Raw genomic sequence first — 17,067 nt, forward strand, 5'->3', positions numbered from 1 at the left:
AATATCACGGAGGTCGGAATTGAGATGTGTGGATGAAACTGTAAAGAAAAAAACTTGTGAAATGCCCTGTTGCAACTAGTAGTATCAGTACTTCATCTTTTGAGAGTATTACAGTTCAGACATTCATTCAGAATCTTGTCCTTGGATGCTACACATGTGCTCCCTGTGGCACAGGCATTACAGAAACAGCCACTGTGCGTTCATATGACATTACAATTTTGGACTCCACACACAAAAATTAATGACATTCTTGAAGTAAGAGTGATGTAGCATGCTGACACATTTAAGTCCATATGTTCATGGGCATGTGTCTTCCAGTGCACGAATAGAACTAGAAATCCCAGATACTCTTCCCTTTCTTATTTCCTGCAAAGCCGTACGGCGAAAGTAGGAGAATATAAGTGATGGCAGGCCTTGGCCCATAAACAGCGGTACAGTAGAATCATATTTTATGTTCTTCAGTGTGCTTATCTGCTCTGCTCTGTTACTAGTAATAGTTGACTTCCATGGATTTACATAAGCATAATTTAGAACAGATTTGGGACATGCTATTTATATTTGTGCAGATTGCTTCATGCTTGTGAAACAATTATTTCCTGTGGATCTGTAACATTGTCCAGTGTTGAGCAGTGCTTTCATATGTATATACCACGGGTTAAAACACTACATGAGTTTTGAAACAACGTGTCAAGGGGCAGTTAAAGCTGCATAGTAACTGAGCTACCCTCGGCTGTCCGTACAATGTCCAATTAATGTGGTTACTGCACTCTGAAGTCTTTCCAAGGCTGAGTAAGACATGCTGAGGCCTGGTAAGATGCACTTTTTAAAAAAATTTTCTAAAGATTTCCATTACAGATGCTGCAATGACGTGAAATCCATGGCTGCTATCCGTATCTTCAGTAGCAGTAACAATGAAGGGTGTGAGGTATATATCTCCAAAGTCCGACAGTGTGTGCTCCATACAGTAAAATCTAATTCTGTTCCAACAAGGACTGCTCTGAACTCCCAGCATAAAATAAAAGATATTCTGTTCTCTCTTGCGCTATCTCGAGCCTAACTTGGGATCAAAAAGCCAAGCAGGGTTCTTTCATCACCAGTCGTAAAGATGCTGTAAGTCAGGTTGTTCCCTCAGGCTGTGGTTTGGCAATACAGTAAATCCAGCTTTAGGAACTTACTGCCAGATCGAGAACTCTTGTCATCGCAGCACACAAAGCACAGCTCCATTATAAATTCTGTCTCCTGATTCAGGTTTTTTAAAAGGATTCGCTGTGTTAATTGTGTACCAACAAACTTTATACCTTATCCACTATCTTCTGTTCCCCACTGCCAACATTAACGTATCTAAGTGCTGGCAGAAATGTGATCTCATACCCTCACATGACCCAGATGAAATTTGTACTGTGGAATTACCCATTAGTGCACAGGCTGTTAATGCTGTTAATGATCAAGCACCATGGAGTCAGTTACTCCCCTGCATTTTGTTGTCTTCCTATTCCACCCTTACTACTCTTGTCTACACTGGAAGTTTGCACAGGCATCAGTAAGAGTAAAATTTGGTCCTATGTTTAGAGGGGAATCAGCAAATGTGTTGGATTTTGTACATGCATATCAACACTTCCAATTCAGTGAGCTGCGTTGAGAAGAGTGAAAAAAGCTAAGTCTTGTTTTTTTCACTAAACGAAGCCACTATAGTGCAGGAAAAGTACAGGGGCAGATTCCTTTTTGCATAAACTCTGGAGAAGCTGAAGGACAGACAAAGCTTATGGGTTTTGATTTTAGGAGATTTGACAAGGGATGAGTTTGGCCAGTATTAAAGTTTGTCTGAGATTCTTACTGTTTTCTTCTGCCCCTCTCCCCTTTGCTCTTCTGTGCTCTGTGATGAATGCAGCTTGCCCAGATTTTGCAAATATATCTTTGTGCTTAAAAGCCGCATTGACACAATGAATGTCTTTAACACATTATATTTCAGAATTCTTCCAGGGAGTTCAGAAAGAGCTGCTGGCAAAATTTTCAATTTCAGAAATACTGTGTACTTCATCTTACATGATTTCCTTTATCTTGATGGGCCAAAATGATTCTTAGTCTGATGATGTTGGGCTTCTGGAAACAAGGGAGGAGGAGGAGGAGGGAAGATTACTGCTGTGTTTGAAACCTATTATTTGCTGGAGTTTTGAGAAGTTTTTGATTTGTTTTCCTTCTCTCTCTCTGACCTAATTAATTTTATGGGACCTCCCCATGGACATAATTTATATGACAAATGAATTACATTAAAAGTTGCTGTCATGGTAAGAAACCCCTTGTTTATGGTAAATTTAATGTGTTTCTGCATTCTTTCCCTCTATAAAGAGTGATCTACCAGAGTTAATTTGTTTTCTTTATTTTAGAGATAACTTTGGGTGTGTAGTGACTTTATTGTCAGTATTAAAAAAACTAAAACATATAAATTAAAAAGGAGAAACATTATTATCATTCAGCCACGGTTAGCAAAAAGCTTCTGAAGAAGCACTAGCTGAGAGGGAGGACTCTTTCCTTTGGCTGATCCCTTTTTAAGATAGATTTATGTAGAAAAGAGACAAATAATTGCTAATATACGAATCTGCACCTCAATTCTCAGCTTATTCTAAAATAAAAAACATTTACCTCCAGGAAGTGAGTTTTATGAAGGAAATGCACACACTATTTTCTTTGCTATGTGCAGGACTGTCCCATCTGCAAAGCTTGTATTAGTAATGCTGTGTAACAGTTTGAGGCCCATGGATCTTTATGATACCCTTCGTGTACCCTTCTTTTACATTTATGCATCCAAAGGGCTTCAGTAATATTATTAATACACACATTAAATGTTTACCTGGGGCTTCTAAGGTGGCACATGCTCTTCTGAAGGATTAAAGAGACGGGAGGAATATTACTGCTCCTGGAGAAAGCAGTAGGCATTTTACTAACAGTGAGAGCAGGATTAAGTTCACTGTAATTTAGGGCCAAAAATATGAGTTTGTAATTTATTTGTATTCAAGGATTTTCCAGTAGCATAGCAGCTAGGTGCTTATTCCTGATGTTAGAGAGTGACACTAAGTTTCCTTTTCCGTAGTGAATGAAATGCAGAAAGTAGCTTGAGCGGGGCTAAAGCAAATTACAGTGAGTCTGTAAGGTTTTTCATTTTCGTTTTATAGAATAAACCAAGGAAGGGAATTTTTTTTTATAAAAATGTACTAAACATAACGAAACTTCCTGGTGCGAGTTCAGCAGAATATTTAAACCGGCGCTCAAAGCTAAGCTTGCACTCAAATGCGGTGCTAACGTGGAGCGGCTGTGCTGTGTTGTGGGCTCCTTGGGTAGCCCTTAGCTGGGCACCCCAGGCTGCCTGACGTCCTGAGCAGCGTTTGAGGAGCATCTTTCCTTAACTGCAAGTGACTGCAGCGCTGGTAGAATTTGCCTAAGGGGATGATAGCAGGGAAAGGCTATTGTGCATGGAATGAGTTTTGAAATGCTGGATGCACTTTTAATAGTTTTCTGTTTCCATCCTGTGTTCCCTGCTTTTTACAAATGACTCCTAAGTAACTTCAAAATTAAATGACTTCACTAGCAGTTTTGTGGTCCTTGTCAATATGATAAAGGCTGACACTCTCTCTGTCTCACTTTTTCTTGTGGTGCTTAAGGAGTCTTAACAGCATTTTAAAAATCTTCCTTCTACAGTAGGACAGCATATTCTCTTAGTTAAAGATAAGGTTCAGAGGCAAAATATGAAATAGTTATTTATGTTAGGTCAGCACTAACCTGACTTTTTTCGAGGTGATAAGTTCTTTTCCTTTCTTTGGATGGATTTTAGAGAATGTGCTGCTGTCCCACAGTCCCCAGCTTTAATTTTAAAATGGATCAAGTTCAGGTTCTAACATACTTGGCAGAGTACCATCATTTTTCTACCCCTCCCTCAATCTGGGCCATAATTCTGGATATCCTGTGGACTGCAGCCCAGAGACTGCCAGTACTGGAAGCATACAGAAAGGAAGAGATGATGGCAATAGCTTTGTAGCTTGACCTGACATTTATATTGTTCCGCAGTTGCTAAGTGCAATGAGTAGAGCAGAGAGTTTAGTGTGAACTGTAAGAAAGTGGTAGTGATTTAAGGAACAATCCCACCTACCTGACTCAGATGTTATTACTAAGTGTTGTTTGCACTTTTTTAAAAGTAAAAATAAGGAGTATTTGAAATAAAGAGAAAGAAATCACTTAGATAGACAAAGTCATACTCTAGGTAATTCCACCGCTTACAGTGAAGTTGCACTGGGGATAAATATTAACCCCATGAAATCTTTGGGTCACAGGCAGTCTTATGACAAACCCCGATAGCTTTGTGAAGACAGATTATGTCAAGCCCTCAGATTTGGAAATGCAGCAATTCCTCCATAGTAAGATTGCAAATGAACACCCATTCGGAGATTGCCAACATTATCACAGTTTGTCAGGGTGATCTCGCAGCCCACAAAGCACTGCACGAGATTGCTTTACAAGTTCTGAAAGATTAGAGTGTTGAAGTATGTGACACCGCAATGATGCCTTGATGCCTAGCTTTGTCAGTCAGCCAGACAAGTAAATAATAACCAGTGTTTTTATTAGGGTAAAGTAGAACAGGTAACGGGAATGTATGGAGAAATGTTTTCTTGTCGCAGCTACACGGAGCACAAAAATGTAGGCTAAACAAAAACAGCATGTGTTTGCCTCAAATCTTTGGAACTAGCAGTGGTATGCCTACCTGGGTCAGTAACTGCGGCACTCGTTACTCTTTCAGCAGGTAGTACTTTAAGCAATAGCAGTGTTGCATGGCGAAATGAGACAGCGAAAATAATGTGGCAGTCTTGGGTTTTGGTCATCTAGTGAAGCAGGTATATTCTAGTGAATTAGGGGTGGGATTTTGGCTAGCAAGGGACAAAGGTTCTGCAATACAGAAATCATGGGCTCTTCTCTCAGCCTTGGGAGAGAAGGGAACACAGTTGTGAAGTTAGAAAGTGGCATGGAGGGAAACAGTGGAAGCATGTAAAAACCAGCATTTTTTCTCTGGTAGGAACTGTGGAAAGCCTTTCGGGTAATATGGACATTCTGTGAGTTTTGTTAGGTTTGTTATGTTTCAGGTTCTTAAAGCCTAAAAGATCGAAGTGAAAGTATTCTAAAAGCATGAAACTGGCCTTTTTGACTTTGCGAAATGACTGATTTTAAGAGGGTACTTTCTTTTCTGGATTTCATCAACATTCAACCCAGTTTTCTATGGTCTGAAAACCACTTTTGGAGCCTCAGATCAGAGTTGTTCACATTGTTAGGAGTTTCAAACTAGGCAAATCAGTCAGCCTTTGTGCTTTGATACAAAATATTGGTGTATTTTCATATATACTGGAGTTCTACCGAGGTTAGCCATGGATCTGACTTACGTCCTCTCTCAGTCTTTGAACTCTGTGGAACGGAATGCCCCACCTGCACATTTGCTGCACTGGGTCGTTCTTACGAGGCCGTCAAATTGTAGAAACTCAGGATCAGCTCCAAACTTCTGCAGCTGTGGTCTGTGTGGAGTCAGAAAATGTCTTTCTGCACTTCTCTCCCTGCCTCGATAGCAAATGAGACTGTGACCTTTTACTCCACCTTTGCAAGCAGCGGAGGACTCCCCGGTACCCCAGCATTACTTAATGATTGCTTACAAAACGCTTGAGAAGCTTGCATGAAAGACCCTGAGTAAGGGCATAGAATTATTATTACTATTATTATTAACTGAATATCTAAACCTAGACAATGTATTTGCACATGTAAGTAATTATGATGCACTTCAAGGCATTCTGTTTGTAATGCTTTGTAATGCTTTGCTCTCCATTTCCTACAAATCAAATTACTGAGGGATAGATTTGATTTCCACATCATTTTGAAAATATTTTCTTTTTCTTTTTTTAATTTCCTTTGTATTAATTTTTTTCAAAGTTCAAAACACAACCAACTGTGACTAAATGCATAAAACCAAACAAAAAACCCCTAAAGTATAACAAAATTAAAGACAGCCTAAGATGATATGCAAGCAAACAATGTAAATCATACCTAACAAACATGGTTGTAATAATATACCTTATCCATGTCTGATCCACTAATAACAAATACTTATTCAGAGAACAAATAACTCATTCTTCTTCTTAGTGGAAGAGGGAGAGAGGCAAGCCCTAAATTCAAATTATATCTTACAGTCTAAATAAATATGAAGAACCTGCCAAATCTTCTTATAGAAATCCCAACAATCTTGTATTTTCATTGTCTCTTTTGGGAATAATAAGATTGGGGGAGGGGAAAAGAGGCCGGTTCTTACTGGGAACATGTGGCCGGATCCTGTAGCTTTACCATGAGAAGTCCTTGCTGCCTTCAGTTGAAAGGTTTCTGTTGTGGGTGCTGGATTCACACCAGAACCTTGAAGGCAGAGGCTGAAGTTGTTTTTAAGAATTAAGGTTTTCACCCTGCCCCATGAGAAGGTGCTTGAGAAACGTACGCTTGACAAGCAAATTACAGTTAATATCTTTGGTCAATTTATAATGATTGCTACAAGAAGAAGGATTGTTACTTGAATATAATTAATACTTTCCTCTCTGCATCATGTCAAAATAGGGTTTTGCCATCTTCCCATTTCCTTTCTGGTTACAGAAGCAATTACTATTTGTTTGATACAATAACATCATCCTCCCTGCCCCACACCCTGGCCGTAGCATCATCGCGTTTAATCCCTGGCTCCTGCTCTCCGCGATTGACTTCTGTTCCATGAGTTGCCACTGATACAGTAGACGGCACTTGCAAAAGGGGAAACAAATTCAGACTTTCAGGTATCTTGCAAGCCATGGCACACCTTATCTGCCATGCAGTGCTTTTTTGTCGTTTGTGACTGGATCCTGACTCGGGGCAGCTGACCCTGCTGTGATGCCAGCTTTGCCGTTTTCCCCGTCTCTGATGGTGAGAGCAATTTTTCCCTCATTACCTTCCGATGAAAAGTCATATCTAATAAATTTATTTTTAACTGAAGGAAATATTTGTCCTGCACTCCCCCACATTAGGGATTTTGGGGCAGAAGCCGCCTGTCTCATATCTCCCCTGTCACCCTCATTGTGCCTTGTTCTTGCCACCGTTCCCCCAGCAGACTGTGGGCGCTGGTTTGAGAAGAGCCTTAATTCTCTACATTTGCACGCCAGTGGAAACTCAGCTCTCGTGGCGATTCCCCACAGAGCTGTACAGCAGGGACCTTTGAGCGCCTGGGGCTTTTGCCCCAAGGCCTTTGATAATTCTGCTCCTGCCAGCGCAGCCCCTTGGCCTCCTTGCCCCCCTCTTACCCTGCTGCTTCCAGGTGTCTCCTTTGTCACTGTTGTCCCCGAAACCCCTGTGGTGCAAGGGTGTGCCCACCCTGCCCGTGCAGGCTGGCGCTGCTGCAGAGCCCCACGGCAGCAGAGGCGGGGGAGGAAAGGCAGCGAGACACCTTGGTGCTGGCCGGGCCAGCTCAGTGGGTGCAGCCAGGAGTGCGGCGCTGTGGCCGGGCTGCTGCTTGCGCAGGGGCCTGGCCTCCCCTTGGGGGCCAGTGTTACAGCCTGCCTTCAGACCAGCTTTGCTATCTAAGGAAACACAGCACAAAGAAACCCCAACCGATTAAGAGCAGCTGGTTTGGGAAACCACTGGAAGGAATTAGCACTTTAGCCATCTATAATAATAAACGGAGGGGGAACTGCAAGTGTATTAATATGTATCTTTGAGTTAGTCCTTTGCCTTGCTACTCCTACTTTTCCTATGTCTCATGGCAGTTTGTATTAGAAATGAAGGAACTATGCTCCCATGTGTGCTTGTATAACATACAGTATGGTAAGGCCCTGGGCTGAGCAAGGGGCTTCAGCCAGGGCAGTATTAGCAGTATTGCTGCAGCTAATCATCAGCTCTGTGCACCTTGCCTAGCCTTACACCCTGTCTTTCACAATGGTTTATGGTACATACTTCAGAGAGAAGACCAAGAAGCTCAGCAGTGATCAATGCCAGAATGACCCAAGTCGTTGATTTATATGGGGAGCTTGAAGGAATTTTTTTTTTTTCTGTTGAAGGGACACTGTGTAACTGAAAATATTCTCAATATATGCATAAATACCTAAATCATTTTGGAATCCAGCTATTCTCCTGGCCTAGTGTGTTATGCTCATGAATTTCCCAATTTTCAGATTAATACTTCTTGCTACAGTTATTACTTGGTGTTTAAAAAGCACCGTCAGCGCCTGGTGCTCTGCACATGTGAAACAGTGTAGGCTGCCTGTAGCAAAGAGCCACAATCCAATATATACAGATAGCATGAATGCATACAGATAACATTTGGGAGATGAGTAGGATCACTAGAGTGATGTAAGATAAGAAAGCATTTTTATATTTTCTCATACTGTGTTTTGCATCATGAACTCTAGGTTATATTGTATCAACATCAATTTTCATTTAAAACCAAAACCAAGGGAATTTCTCAACATCATAGCTGAGAAATAAGCCTTAAAAATGTGACCCAAGTGTAGGTAATACAATAGCATGTCCCTGAAGACTTAATGATGTTTAAGATTCCAGATTACTGCCACTTAAACTGCTTTTTTTTTTTTTTTAGGAATACCTGGTTCCACCAAGCATGATTTCTAAAAAACATGATTTCCTCCCTGGCTAAAAAATGAGCCTAGAATGTAAAATGTAGGAAAGAAATGGCTGTATCTACTCCAGACACAGGAAATTCCAGCTTCAGAAAGTGTTTTAAGGAGTGAAGAGAATGTTTATCATCAGTTACATTTAAGTTGTATTTTCCATTTCTTTCTTTACAACCATGAGACCAAAATCCTTTGTATTTAAATGAAAATTAATTTTCTGAGACTGATTCCATTCTTTGATTAAGGGAGCTGGGGCTCAAACTTGTGCCTATGGTGCCTGTCAATTAGTTGGGCTCTCCTTTGGTCAAAATAGCCAAACCACAGATGAAAAAGAGTTTCCTGAATTTAACCTTTTATGTTTCTAGCACTGCAGCACATTAATACACTGCCCTATAATGTTGGAACTGAGTTGTAAGCTCAAAATATGGTTTAGAAATTGAATTGATAGTATAGTCACCCAGAGTGATGTGATCTGAGTTGCTTTGATGCCTTCAGTTAATCTTTCCATATCAAGATAGTGATTTACATGTCTCTTTTGAGATCTGCTGTCATCTCCTGTGTTCACACATTTCCCAGCTTGTCCATATTTTAGTAGTTTAAATGGTCTTGGATTTTAACCTTGTTGGATCTTCCTTGTATCAGTTCCATGCATTTAGTCAGGATGGATGTGGTGGCTCTGGTAGGGTCCTGCATGGTTTTTCCTTTGCATCTGCTTTCAGAATTCTTGCTGGGAAATGGTTGCACCCTTGGGAGTTACTTAGGGGTTCGGCGTTTGTTTGCAGTAAGCGTATCCCCTATGACAGCACGGGCATACCGAAGGTTGCGTTTGTTCTGCAAGAGCTCAATTCTGTAACTGCTACTGCAGGCAGTCAGTGGGATATTCCGCATAGGAAGTACTTGCTTATGTGTTGCAGGATTGAGGCCTTAAGATGCAAGACCTCCTCTGCAGCATAGCCCAAACAATCTATTCTCCCTAGAGGTTGGCAGTAGCAGATGTTGGTGAATGGCAACACCTAGTCTGCAATATGATCAGGAAAATAATTCTCGGTGGAAATTTCACTTTATTGTGCTGAAGGCAAGTGAAGCACCATTTATTGATATGACTGAAGAGTTTTATTCTGTTGTGTTACGGGTAGAGAAGAATAGTAAAACAGCTTTCACTGAGCATGTTCCCAGTGCAGGCACCAATTACAGGGAATTCACTCGTGCACAATGTCCCAGACAGCCTTCACACCAGGGAAGGCAAACTTCAGCAGTGCCTAGCATAATCATCAAACTCGGCATGCACAGCTTATCCGTGCAGCCATTTCTGGGCTATGTTCTGGTGTGTATATGGGTATATACCACTGCTTCCCTTAATCTTGCCAGCGGCCAGCAGGAATGGACACATGAAATCTTAGGCATGACAGCAAACATGCAGATGCTCTCATTCTCCCTCTCTCTCTCTCTCTCTCTCTCTCTCTCTTTTTCTCTCTGTGCAATAACCATGTATCAAAAAAATACACACATGATGATACATCACATATCAGGGGAAAAAACAGACTACACCCCGTGCAGCCATCACACCTTGAAAATAGACATAAAATGCTAAGTCAATATGAATACACGGCTCATAACAAGCTAATAGAATAGATCACACCACAGCCAGGTACATCTGTTCTCAGCATTAACCATTATCATTAGCTTAAAACACTTAAAATCACTGAGCTTCCTCCAGTCTAGGGACAGATTATACCAAGAAGAATCTGCTAAATAGATTTAGCAATGCAGTGAGCGGGGACCTTGGCTGCATTAAAACAATACATTTTGCATCTCAGAGGCTGTTGGCTGTTTTCAGAGGAGCAGTCTGAATGAAGAATGACACTAACACTGGACAGCAATTTCTTTATCACTGTTTATATATGGAGGTTGAAACCCTTGGACAAACAGCGGTGCCAAACTAGAAAACAATTTGTTGCTGCAAAACCAGGCTTGCCATGTATTGCAAGCCATCAGCCATCCTAGAACGTGTTATTCTCACCAGACCTCTCTGTGAGGTTCAGTGACCAAATGGTGACTGGACTTCAGACTGTATAGCTGACAAAAAGAATGAAATCTCTGCTACATAGGAAAAGAAACAGGAAAAAGAAGAAATAGCAAATTTACCCATATCTTTATCTTCCCTATCTGGTATCTGACTGCTGTGAAGTCTGAGGTACTGGTTCTTGCAGAGGCATTCAAGTCAGTCAAGTCATGAAGGCTTCAGAGTGGGTTTCAGCAAGAAAAAAAGCTGAAAGCAGTTTGATATGCAGGTGTCAGTGGCTGCTAAGGTGGTACACCGTTGCTCATTTAAGACTTGATCTAAAGGAGCTTATGAGAAAGATATTTGACTGGTTCAGTGGGAGTAAAACTGGCTCTTCAGAAGAAGTGAATGTGGAGTTTGGACAAAATGATGGAGACAGAAATAAATGTATGAAATACTTTTTTTGATAGCAAAAAATGTCTGAAAGATGTAGAAGAAAATACGTGTATGTTTTGCATGTTATTTGAAAATAGTTCCAAGGAAAATGGGTGAAGATTTCACTTGTATTCTTTTAGATCTTATCAGGGTAATAAAGTGAAATGACTGAACTTTATGAATGACCATGAGGGACAAATAACCTCTGACATAACTTGAGTATGTGGTTCCATATATCTTCACCCAGACTTGCAGTTCTTCAAGAAAACTCCCCTCTTAAGAGAAAACGGAATGGCAAATATGCCATTCCAAATATGGAAAGCTACCCCATTTTTTATTAAGCACCCTCTCTGTTGTATCCCCTGGAAGAATCTTCACCTGAACTCTTCAACACTAGGTTGAGATCTCCTGCTTCCACAACATCATCTTTTCCACAATGTTCCCCCTCACCCCCAAATTTTAAGAGGACTTAAGACTGAACCTGTTAATCAGGAATTTTATGTTTCCTCACAGCTGAATGGGCTGGCTGTGCTGACTTGGTGCCAGCATGGGAACCTGCTTCACTCTTCTGGCAAGAGTAAAGTATCTTTGGTGTTTGCCAGCTTGACTTGTAGTTTGCTGCTTTTCCTGCTTCTTAACAGGCCAAATCATAACCTTCCCTTGCCAAGTCCTGAGAAAGGTTCTTGATGAGGGAAGCTCTGCAGTGGAGACTTTGAAGGATTTTTTTTTCAGGGACTCTTCTTCTAATATGAGGAGTTTGAAGAATCACAGATTTTTGAGGCAGTGTGAGCAGCTTTGTGGAAAGAAGATAATTTATGCAAATAAGCAAGGCGCAACTAAACTCCATTGGTTTCCAGCAAGTGCAACATTGTCTTTGTGCAGAACCTACTTCTGATGCTGTACAACATCAGCAAATGGAAGCTTCCATAATTCCTAGTTTTAGCTCCCTGACTGCCAGTTCACATTGACATTTATGAATAGCAGCTCTCCCGCTTACTCCTTCCCAAATCCTGGAAGTTCCCAACGAAAACAAAAAGGAGTGTTGCGGCACAGGAACTTGATCCGTAGTTTAGATGTCTTTGTAGAGCAGAAGATAAACTCTCACAAAGCATCTTTGAGTATTGTTTCCTAACCTTTCAAGTAGGCTAAATGTGTCTATCTCACCCTAATGGGCAATGATTTCACCTTGGAGGTTCGTGCCTTTTCTGCTGGAGTACAGCAATACAGTGTAGCTAGGCATGAAAACTTAAGGACTCAGAAAACTTTGGCTAGTGGAGAACACTGAATTGTGTGTGCTCAGGAGCGCAGATCACTGTAAAAACATTGGATATCTGAACCACTGCCCCATATATGTTAAATCCTTGCCTTCAGAGTACCCACATGAACAGCATCTAGGACACATGGAGGTCCATGAAAAATCCTGTCAACAACCATGCTTTTCTGGCACAGTCGGTCTCCTCATGCTAAAGGAGAATCTATGGAGAAGGTGCTTTTTTCTTAAGAGGCAGTCTGAGCCTGTGCAGCCAGTTCCTTCAGCAACTGGTGGCTAGCACACACCTCACCGCTCTCCCCTGAGAAGTGTATTTCTTTCATCCTCTCTTAAATATAAATATAGGGTATCGAGCATATTAAAAGGCCCTACCAAAACAAGAAACTATACAGCACTGGCTTCTACTCTGGAAGAAGGCGAGGGGAAGAAACAATTCCAGGTAAATTCACAGAAGGAATACTTACAGCAGTGCCTGGGTGGTGCTCTGGAACTACAAGAGTGGTCAGGGAATTTGAACCTAAATAGAGTAGGTGAATACCATGCATTCTGGCAGGAGGAAATGGTAGCTTGTATCAAGAAGTAACCCACAATGTATGCCTGTTCATTCAGCCCCAGGATGGGGATAGGTGGGATATAATTTTTGTAAGAAAAAACAACTAGTAAAGTTGCCAAGAACAGATATTTTATAATCTGTGCTAAATCTCTGCTGGAAAACATGAACAGCAATGAAACTGAGAAGACACTAAAAGAAATTCGGGGCAAAGTGCCAGACGCCCAGACGGAAGCAGAATGTGGACCAAAAAGCTTGCGACAATTGGGTAATTATGGTTTATGAATTTCAGCTTTAATCTGTAGTTCAGTGAGTCCTGATTAAATATCTGTTAAACACAATTAAAGTTTGTTTTTGTATTTCACCGTCTTGATCAGAATAATTAGAGACTGCGTGTTTCATGTCAAAAGTAGCAAGAGGAATTTTAGTGAATGAACATCGTTTTTAAAAGCCATTTGTAGCACCAGCTGTTGGCATTATTTTATATTTTAGTGTTATCAGCATAAAGACGGGTCCTCTCGATGCTGAATGCTTTCCAGCAGGGCTAAGATTCTGGGAAAGGCATGATGCAGTAGGAATTGTGCCGGCCATAGGGCTGTGCAGAGGGCCACGGATGAGACTCTGAAGCTGGGATGTTAAACCATACATTTAAATGGTGGGGGATGAGAAGTGCTGTAAACAGCTCATCCCACCCTATGGTTTTCTGCCAAAAATGTTATAAATACAGAGTATGGTGAATGTTGGGAATGTCCACTGGAAAGGGCACATCTCTGATGATCCAATTTGTATTCTCTCATTGTGTTGTCTCACCAGAAGCTCGGGATGTCCCAAGGATGAGGTGTTAAGATTTCTAAGTCAGAATGATAATGATGGTAGTATTACAAATGCTCTTGGGAAGAAATCCTTAAATTGGGCTGACGGTGCCTTAGCCAAGGTGGCAGACTGAAGTGACGACCCCAGGCGAGTGCTGAGAGGGATGGGTGTGCATGTGCCAGTGTGCATGTGCAAGGAGTTTGCAAGTGTCATCTTCTCCATTAGTAGGAGTTTCATTTTGGTGAGGGGGGTGGATATGATCCTCTAAATTCTTCCTCTGAAGAAAAGGACATAAAAAGAGTATAGCGAGAGGAAAGCAGGATAGTTTTAAATAAAGGAAAGACATACTGCGCTGCAACTTCTATAGATGGGGCTAATTTTTTTCCCTCTCCGAGAACCTGAAACATATCTGAATGTCACCTGAACATAGTTAAGGTATATAAATAGATCCTGTGGAGTGTGTGTGTGATGTGTGACTGGCCTGTTTTTAGCCTTTATCTATCTCTTTATACTAGTGAAGATGAATCTTCAGTCACACTTAGTGGTGCCTAAGGAGGGGGAATAAATCTCAACTATCATAAGCTAGAAATTGAAAATACATACTAAAGAGGCTTGAAAGACAGTGCCAGTTTCTCCTGTTGAGCAAGTTTTTGCTGCCCTATGTTTAGTTTACATTCAAACAGTGTAGTTTCTCTGACCTTTTCAGCTGCAGCCTCTTTGCTGAGTGGCAAAAGAGGGAGGAATGCAGCTGTCTGTCTTATGTGGGGGGGATTTGTCCTTGAGCACAGGAGACGACAGTCCTACTGAGGAGTCACCATTAGTAACCACTTTCAGTCACTAGTGACCTAGTAAAAGGTCTGTGTGGTTCATTGTCATCATGCAGAACTATTTCATTTGCTGGCAGTTTAATGATTCAATAAGAGAGTTGTGCAATAAGCCTGAAAGCTCAAGAAAGGTATTAGCTTATCTGTAGTTTCATTTTTTCAGACACTGGTCAGCTTTTTGTACTGTTTCACCTACCTTTCCAACTAAGAAGGCAAAAGCAGTGCCAGAGAAAGCAGAATTTCTAAATTAGCCTTCCAAGAAAACTACAGATCTATTAATTTCTAAGTGAAATCAAGGTGAATGGTGAAAGAGGTGAACAGAACTTAAAAATCAAAGATACTTTGGAAGATAACATCAAAGGCATATCAAAAATATGGTGGTCTTTTTATAAGCTGCAGGCCCTGAAGAGATGGTGCCCCTAATAGAGCTGAGGGAGAAAGGATCAAAGCGATGATCACATGAGTCTTTAAAGTAGAAAGGATATCTGGAGTGAATCTATGAAGAGACAGGTTTTGGATGAAACTTTCATAGCACTGGGATCGTTTATCAAGTTTTGAAGCCTGGGTGCAGTACAAATGATCAGATTTCGCTGGGGAAGGAGGGAAAGAATATTTGTTTCAAAAGAGGAAAACTAAGGCCAATTGTTTTCTGGCTGTGGAATGTGGTAAGTGTACAAAAAGAATATCCATGTTGCCTAAAAGTGTGTATGTGTGAGTGTGTGTGTGAGTGTGTGTGTATGTACATACACTCACACAGATATGCCTGATGAATATATATTTTTTTAAATGTATACTGTAGGATACTGTAGCCATGCCCTGTTTTCCCAATAGGTATTTGTCCTGGTGAAACACATTCCTGCTAAAACACATTCATGATATTTCATTGAGCATGTGATTTTTTTATTTTCATTTCATAAAGTTATGAGGAGAGGAGAAATGGAGTTAGGGCTTTTCTGTTATCTTCTCTTGCATTTCTGAATTACTCTGATTTTCCCTCAGAACCAGCTGCTTAAGTATATCTCATCAAATGGCTAAGCTTGTCCAAATCCGCTACCCTTATGTCTGAGATAAATAAAATCAGTACAGTGTGTAGGTCTCTAATATGAGTTCCTGTATATGGGGGTGGGGATGGGAATGGAAATGCTGACTTATAATTTGGTTTGTGTAAGCCTTTCACAAAGTGTATACAAGCTCAGTGAAAAAAAGAAGCTATTTCTTCTTTTGGCAATGGTCTGCATTGTTCCTCCACAGAGTTTTATCCTATGCCTGAGGGTCATTTCTCTTTTAGAGAAGCACTGACAGCTGTGATGAATGGCATTACCTGGGAAGAGGGAATATCTAGATGCTTAAACAGATCAAGTTTCTTCTTAGAGAACAGTAAACATTAGGTCACAAATCAGACTGTTATACTTTCATGGGCAATCAGGATCAATTCTACGCTACTTAAATGTGAACTAGAAAGACTTAAGTGTAGCTGCATGCTGACATTAACAGAGGAGGGTCGTTTATAACCTATGTGCGTTGTCACAGCTATCCTTTTACATGAAGTCATGGATGAATGCCATGTGCCCATGTTGAGTTGCCTCCTTGTCAGCAGGCAAGATTGCCCGTCCATCACTATTATCTACAACGAGGCTCACTACCTGCCAGCCAGTAAACATCTCACTCTCACCATCTGCAGTGAATTACAAAGTGACTAGAAGAATCAGGATCAGTTTGCCTTGCAGAGTGATTGTCAAGTTCATTTTCATCTTTGGAGGCCCTTTGGAAATGGAAAAGATGGTGACTTGGATGGGAAAAGGGATTATGTCCGTTACCCTCAGGCATACAAGCTGACTGATGCTACTGTTACGTACTTTCCCATTTTACCAAGTGCAGGTGCCTTGAAATTTTCACAGCATGCAGGTAAAATAATTTCTTTTATTCTCTACCGCCTGTACCATTTGTGCTATATAGTGGTGCCGTTTCCACACAAATGGACAATGTGTTGTCTCATCCAGGAAAGATGTTTTTATAAAAATATTAATTGTACACAGCAGAAGGCATCTCCTATTGATGAAGTTGATATCCAGCCCATCAATGATCCGTTTAGAAAGGAGGCTAGTGTATTGGGAGTAATTTTTGCCGTTAACGTGTTGCCAGCCAATGTTCTTTTAAGGTCTCCCGGTAGCTTGACAATGACTGTGAACTGTAACATCAGTGCATGGACGTGCAACACGTTCTGAATATCTGCTTCAGGGCAGACAGAATCTGTTTTGTATATCTTTTAATTAAAAATGTGTAATGGGAGGGACAAATAAAAAGTGTGCCAGTAGTATGGAAGAGGGTCAGTTGGTGATGGACAGGTAGATTAGATGTCCTGCTGTTGATGATAGGAAGGAAGGGAGAGGGATGAGAGCATTAGCAAGCAAGGGTCATTGCTACAGCTTTTCCTTTTGGCCTTCAGAACCAATGAGCACAGCGCAGAACCTGGCCCAGCCTTTGGATGTCTGTCCTCTCTCTTTGGC

At 41.1% G+C, this 17,067-nt stretch overlaps 1 protein-coding gene across 32 annotated transcripts in view; it reads left to right on the plus strand.

The window, feature by feature from the left end:
- The window catches only part of ZBTB20 (zinc finger and BTB domain containing 20), a 496,803-nt gene that overhangs the window by 330,579 nt on the left and 149,157 nt on the right, over positions 1-17,067 (plus strand). For 3 of the 32 annotated variants that reach the window (XR_011143850.1, XR_011143846.1, XR_011143840.1), the window contains one exon: positions 8,633-8,887. The exons of the other annotated variants lie outside the window; for them this stretch is intronic. The gene's annotated coding sequence lies outside the window, so the exon portion shown is untranslated. Of the gene's footprint in view, positions 1-8,632; positions 8,888-17,067 lie in introns of those variants that run through there. 32 annotated transcript variants of the gene reach the window in all.

This window comes from Struthio camelus, chromosome 1 (assembly GCF_040807025.1).
Source record: "Struthio camelus isolate bStrCam1 chromosome 1, bStrCam1.hap1, whole genome shotgun sequence".
Lineage (NCBI taxonomy): Eukaryota > Metazoa > Chordata > Aves > Struthioniformes > Struthionidae > Struthio > Struthio camelus.